This window comes from Pteropus alecto, unplaced genomic scaffold, assembly GCF_000325575.1.
Source record: "Pteropus alecto unplaced genomic scaffold, ASM32557v1 scaffold7, whole genome shotgun sequence".
Taxonomy (NCBI): domain Eukaryota; kingdom Metazoa; phylum Chordata; class Mammalia; order Chiroptera; family Pteropodidae; genus Pteropus; species Pteropus alecto.
The window spans coordinates 50,749,270-50,756,995 of NW_006494614.1; positions in this window are offsets into that span (position 1 = coordinate 50,749,270).

Consider the following 7,726-nt stretch of genomic DNA (forward strand, 5'->3'; position numbering starts at 1 on the left):
TCTCTCTTTCTCTCTCTCTCTCTCTCTTTTTTTCACAAATGAAGGAACTAAGGTCAGGAAAAAAAGTAACCTGACATGTTTCACCTGTTAAATGGTGACACTGGACTTTGCTTCCAGTTCTGCCTGATTCTAAATTCCTTATGTTTTCCACATCTCATGCTGCCTGGATATAAAAACAACAGTGCAGTGAGACTTTTTTACTGTGATACTGAAGCAAAGGTATCAATGTTTTAGCCTAAATAAAAATGTAAGGATTCTTTGCTTCGACATCAATGGTCATAACTAAAAAGATATTTCATATTTCTACCGTATGGAATCTTTTTAATAATTCAAATGGAGGAGTGGATATAGTACGTCTTTTCCATAGTATCATGAAATAAAATATTATATAACGTCTCCCAGAATTTATTTTTTCTTATAGACACTAGAAATTAAGGAAAGTGTATAACCAATCAGATATGATAATGACAAATATAGCAAGTAAAGCCTAACTCCAAGAGAAAAACTTTATTTTTGAAACGCTTTTCAAAGAATCAAAATTCTGAACCATACGTTCTAGGAAATGTTAATCTAGATCCATCTCTTCTGTTTTACTTTCCTATCAATCTAAGCTTTATGAAATTTACAAAATAAGTCCACTCAACCTTACCTTTATCATCAACACTAACAAGGACATATTTTTAAAAAGCTTTATTAAGGAAGAACTGATATCTTAATTCATTCAGTAGTTCTCAATTTTCTTGGATTCATTTCCTTCCTTTTACTCCTTAGACCATTTAATTTTTAGCTCATTGGATTTCTCCTCTTCCTTACCCCTTCATTATAGTCTTAAAAGCTCAATCATGGTGTCATGCTTTATCAGAGAAATCATGCTTTCTCTGGCATTCAACAATCACTCCAGTGCTAATGGCCTCTCTGGAGAGTCAGGCATCCTTGTTACTTTTTAATTACTGCTATTCTATCACCTATTAATGTCTACTGTCATGTTTGTGTCTGTCTCTTATATTAGATTGTAAATTTTTTGAGAACAAGGTCTTATGTATTTCAGCTCTCAATGATCTGTGTAAACATTCATTGGTTTGAATGGATAAATAAATGATCAAATCAATTAATGAGTAAATTAAATCTCTCAAAATTTATTTCCAGTGTAAATTCTCCTCTTACTCCACCTGTTAAATTCACATTCATCAAGATACTCTTCACATGTCAATTTTTGAAGCTTTCTTTCATTCCTGCCAAGGTACAGTTAGCCTTGCTCAATGCTCTGTGCAAAATTGTTATTTTTTTTATAATAGCATTTCTACTATTATAAGTTTTTATTAATATATCTTCCACATAGATTATGAGCTACAACCTAGTGGGTCTTCTAAAAGCCAGGCTGAAATCCCCCGATAATATAGATCTCTCTTACTTTGGCATTGCCTTTGAAGGGATGGAGGTACTGCTGACTATCTACAGAAATCCTTTTGTTCTTGTTATCTCTGCCACTCTCTAACATCTATGACAAGAATGAAGAAAACCAACTGCAGGTCTTAAAAGACCACATCCATATATTCTCAATACCCCTCCCAATTTTACCTACCTCTAGACACACTTGATCCTAGGAAATTTCATCAAATTTCTAGACAGCAAATGTATCACCCTGTGATGATGGTGCTCACATTTATATCTCCAGCCACAGTCCTTTCTGTAAATTCCACTCATATCCAACTCTTGAATTGACATTTGCACTAGAATGCAAATACGCTTCTGAAACTTAACCCATGGCAAATATCATCAGGATAAGAATGGCTCCTCATTTTTGAAGTGAGAGTTGAAAATGCAACCCCCCCCATCCCCATGACAATGTTAGATAAGTAATACAATTTCGTAAAGTGGGGTTCAGAGAAAGATAAAAGGCAGTTGCAAGACTGTGGCAAACTGGAGAGCACATGCCTCATTTAAAGGGTGAAGCCGTTACTTAACTTCAGCTGATTGTTGCCATGGGGGAACGTGGCCCAGGAATGTCACAACTTCTAATATTCAAGAGATGCTAAAAATGTCTGATTTAAAGCACTGGAAACAGAAGAGAGGGAAAGGGAGAAGGAGAGGGAGAGGGAATAGAAAAAAAAACAAAAACAAAAACTAGAAAATAGATCTTTGGGCTTTGGATAAAACTGGTAGGCAATCTCAAGCCTATAAGACAAATTAGCACAGCATAATAAATTTTCATAAACACTTCTAATTGTGTGTATTTGAGAATGGCTGGACAAAAGAAAATATTTAATTATAATAAATATAAAGTTGGTTAGGTTCCTGATTCAGATATAGCTAACATTTATCGAGTGTTGATATATGCTTTGTAACATGTTAAACTCGTTATTAATATTTTAAAATTTCATGAAAGTAATATATACACATAGCTAAAAAGTCAAATTTTTCTACAAGACCTATTACAACAAACAGCAATGTTCTGAATCCCTGTTCCTCACATTTCATGTTCTACAGAGGCAAACACACTTTAATTTTACCTCCACATCTCTAAATTACATTATTATGTTGCTATTTATTTTTAGCTTTTGGCTAAGACCACCATGTTAGAAAGGGCAGCCCATAATCTGTCTTATCAATTGGGAATATTAATGATAGAATTTTTTTGAACTTTTAATTTCCTTGCAGTCTCTGTTCCTCCAATTGGCTTATTTCTATTTGTTTTGGTCTCTCATATGAGAATGTTTTTTCATATACTTAGTGGTCCAACATCAGTATCTTTAGATGTTTCTCTTGATCTGATATATTTCATCTGAAGTGGGAACAGAGGACAGGGGCAGGGAACAATTCCAAAATCTAACCCAGAAGTATAAGCTAGCTATTTAAATTCTGATAATCAAGCAGGGGAGGAGGACTGGATTTCAATTCTTATTTTGTTATGCAAACTTTCATTATTTTCAGTACAGTGAAAACATATCAACATATCTAAGTAGAGACGTACTTTGTTTTACCATATTTTAAAAATCTTCCATTTTGATGGAAAGTAAAAGAAAGGAGCAGAGTTGCTCAGTCACATGGCCTGGACGATTGCATATGGAGATTAGCCACTTCTTAAAGGGGCTTTCAATCTGTCTTATCTTCACTGCCCTCCCCTACTTCCATTTTCAGAGGTCTCTTTTTCAGCAAATTCTTGAGTGAATTGAGATCTCTGGCACAAACAGTTTCTTTTCAGTTTTCCCACTGATGGCTTAGGATTTAGTTTTCTTATGTTAGCTAAATCAATATCTACTCATCTTCTGTTTTCCAGCTTCCATTTTTTTCTTTCTATTTTCTTGTTCTCTTTATCATAGTAGATATGTGTTTCTTTTTAGCTTTAACACATTTTAGTATTGTTTCAATTGGCTTTCAGAAGCAAGAAAAGTAAAAAAAAAGAAACTTATTTTTTTCCATATTCCACTTTAACTCGAACATCCTAAACTCAAACATCCTAGACTCTGAATACTTTATTCCAGTCAATTCTCCCAATCAACTGTAAATTACTATTTTAATCCCAATTATGCTGATGAAGCTGAGGCTCATAAACATGAGTAATTTGACTAAAACCATATAGATCTCTCACTCTTCTGCATCATGGTTTCTGCCCACTCATTGGGCAGAAAAGGTCACGCAAGAGAGAAACAACTCCAGATAGACTCTGTTGCTGACACGTCAATCTGACAATATATATTTTTAAAATATATAGTGTTCAAGATACGCCCAAATTAGCAATGTGATTATTAGACTCTGAAAGGAATTCCACCAGTATGGGCTGTCTTAATTGCACACTCCTAGATGTGCACTTGAGTTCTTGTTTGGGCCCTTCCTCCGTAACCTACAGGCAGCATTACATGGAGACTAAAAGGGTCCTTTATTTTTTGTTACTATTATTTCTTTGATTCTGTTAGCCAGGACTGTGATTTTGTTCTCTTACCCTACTTTGCTGACAGTCTTGTGGGAGGAAGTGAAAACACTGTGAGTGACATGTTTATTTATGTACCTCATCTGGGACGACACAGTGACAAGCAGCAGAAATGTATTTTTTTTAAGCACACTTTCTGTGTTGCTTGTCAGCTCCTTATTATGAGGTGGTGGAGTTTACTGCATTTTTAGTTATATTTGAACACCTAATAATACCATAGAACATTAACTATAATTTGTGAATTATATCCATCTTCTAAGAGTGCATCTCTTTATCTCTCTTAGTAAACCTACCCATGTGAATGTATCTACATCAAAACGCTTCTGAGATTTTATTACCAGGCAGACAATTATACTCATTATAATTTGGCTTTTTTAAGCTCTTCTGAAAATATTTGATCATATCTTTTACCTTTCTATCTTAACCCATTGGCTCACTGCAGCAACTCTTGTGACTTCCAAAAATCATGGTGGTCTAGCTGTCACCTCAAATTCTGCATGTCTAAAACTAAACCCATTATCTATGCCCCTCTTGACCCTCTGCTTAAACTGAAATCTGTGTCATTTAGACTATATCTCTATAACATCTTTCTCCAATGAATCATTGCCAACTCCTGTCACGTCTACCTAAAAATGTATCTCATGCTTGTCTCTTGCTCAGTCAAAGCACAGGGCCTTATCTTTTCTGTCCTAGATTATTGCTAGGTTCTCCTTTCTGGTCTCTTTGTCCCTAGCTTGACTTTCACCATGTTATTGACATAAGGGGGTAGTTCATTACTGAAAGGTTGAGAAACAAAGTAAAAAGTAGACAGGTAAGAGTAAACATTACCTATACATTTATTACCAGAGATAATCATTGTTGTAATTTTGGTACACATCCTTGCAGTTAAAGATAAATATGTGTGAATATAGTTATGCATACAACATCTGTGATACACACACACACACACACACACATTATATATGCTGTTGCATTATATATTATTGGAACTATTATAAATTGTTTATACTTTGTATTAAATTTGAATTAATGAGTGATTTTTACATAATTTATATCTTTTGCCATTCTTTTGCTTAAAGACCTTCAATGATGTTTCACTAACAAGAATACATTCCAACATTCAGCAAGTAATTAAGCCCTGAAGAATTGGCTTGGCTTACTTCTCTGGCCTCATTTTCTACTACATTTTTTTTAATTCCATGAGTCTACTTGCTGTTTACTTTAAACAAGCCACCCATTTTGGGGCCTTGGCATCTATGATAAATTTGACTTCTGGTCTGACAGACTTTCAGAGACCCCAAACTACCTGTCTGGCCCCTAATGTTCTGACTTATAAACTATTTGGGCTCTAAGTAGCCACTCTAAATCCATCTTTTCTGAAAAAGCTCCACTGATTTCTCCTATCAGAATGACCTTACCTACCTTGAGAGGTTTTACAGCTCTTTTGAGCAGCTATGTAGTATGCATGTATTTTCTTGTGGAATAAATCAGGCTTAGAGTCATAAAGACCAGAATTCAACTCTTGAATCAATATTCTATTAGTTATATTATCTAAAAGTATCTAATCTCCTGGCCATAGAGAAGGGCCTATTTTTACCATTAAACAGATGGAAAAGTGGAGTGAGAGAAGTAGATGTTTTCCCTAATGTCACACAACAGGTTACAGTTGGAATTGGCAATCATCATCTATTTGATATCAAAGTCTATACTCCGGACTGGTACACTATGCCAATATTTTAGTTTTTTCTCTTAAAAGAAACTGGCATAGATGCATTATCTAGATTTACTCATGGATGTCACTTCTCACTAGACTCCCCAAATGGTGAATGTGAAGACTGCTGTGTTAACACACTGTTATGGTTTCCTAGGGCTGCCATAAGAAATTACCATAAACTGTGTGGCTTAAAACAACAGAAATTTATTCTTTCACAGTTCCAGAAGCTAGAAGTCCGAAATAAAGATTTTGGCAAGGCTATGTTTCCTCTAAAGTCTCTAGGGAAGTATCTTTCTTTGCCTCTTCTTAGCTTCTAATGGTTACCAGAAACCCTTGACATTCCTTGGCTTGTTCTTCCAATCTCTGCCTATTGTCATATGACCCTCTTCCCTGGGTGTCACTATGCCTTTACATGGTGTTCTTTTAAAAACATCAGTTATTGGATTTGGGGCCCACTTAATCCATTATGATCTCATCTTAATTTGATTATGTTTTTAAAGACTTATTTTCAAATAAGACCATATTCACAGGTATTGAGGTTTAGGACTTGAATCTACCCCTGCTGTGATGGTAGGTACTAGTTAAAGGTGCTGACATATATCCTTTCATATAAATTGATGCTTCCATTGTTATTGATTCATTTGACAAGATTAAATTTCCACACATGGGTAATTCCTTATAACACTTCTATATAGTAGAACAAATATTAATATGTTGTTATTGTTGTCAATTAATAGGTATTAACAATGCACAGTGGTTTTTTTAATTGTTTGTTTTTTGTTTGTTTGTTTTTGTAGTTTCTCATACACATTCACTGACTAAACTTGACACTTCATAATAGACATGGGGCCAAAGATTACAATGACAGAAAAAAGAAAGTTAGGGAAGATGCAACAAAAGGAAAATAATGCGAAGTAAATATTCGATATATCAAGGGCAATATACTGGAAATTTGATTTTAATATATTTATTATTCACATAGTATACCCATAATACATGTATATTTTAAGGTTTCTTACAGTGTCTTTTCCTGACACATTTCATTTTTAACAAAAAAGCCACTACTTGTTATAGCTATGGTTTCAAATTACCACAGGATGGTTTGCCGAATATTTTTACTTTCTGATGACCTGGGTTTAAAGTATTCAAAATAAACCAAAATTTATAAACATATGCACTAAGTTCATGTTTTCATGATGTCATACATATTTACAAGCAATTTCAATATATTTTTTTCTGATACAGATGTTTAACATGGATGGTGGACTGTACTATCTAATTATACATATTTCAGATCAGCCTCCTGGCCTTGCTTCATTCTCCATCACTTCAGTAGCCCAGAGATCACATAATCCTCACCCCTACAGCTTCATCTGTGTTTTCCTTTGCCCAATCTTTGCCACACTCTCTCCTCTGCCTAGCATAAATGATATACGTTTAGAGCAGACAAGATAATACTTCTCCCATGAAGACTTTCATGAGCATTTACGATTCAATTATTTTCTTTTACTAGATGATCCTATTTGCACATGTATTGAACAGTTGTTATTTTTATTCTGCCTTAGTAAGAAAAGATTCATTACAGGATTTGTAAATCTCTATAGTGCTTAGGATGGAGCTCAGCATGTACTTATTTTCTCCCCACTCCCACCCAAGAGAGAGGTCTGATTTTGTTGGTTAGTAAAAAAACAAATTAGTCCATGGTTAGCAGTGAAGATGGGATAGTGGGGTTGGATACTTATCATGTTTTAGGTACAGTGAAAAATACTGGAGCTATAGAGATGATGAGGGCAACGTCTCTGATCTCAGGCAGGCTATAGTCATCTATGAGATTGCTAAGGTAACTGACATTTACAACAGACTTAAAAAAGCTAAAGTTATCAGATGAGAAGCACACATAAGGGACATCTACATCAGCCAGAGGCAAGTGCCTTGCAAGAGAATTTTGAACAGCTGAGACAGTAGTCCTGGGACAAGAGAGGGAAAATGGGCAAACGGCATTCCAAGCATAGGCAGTAGAGTGAACCAAAGGCAGAGAGATAAGATATATTACAAAGTGTTTGAAAACTGTAATCACCTTGCAG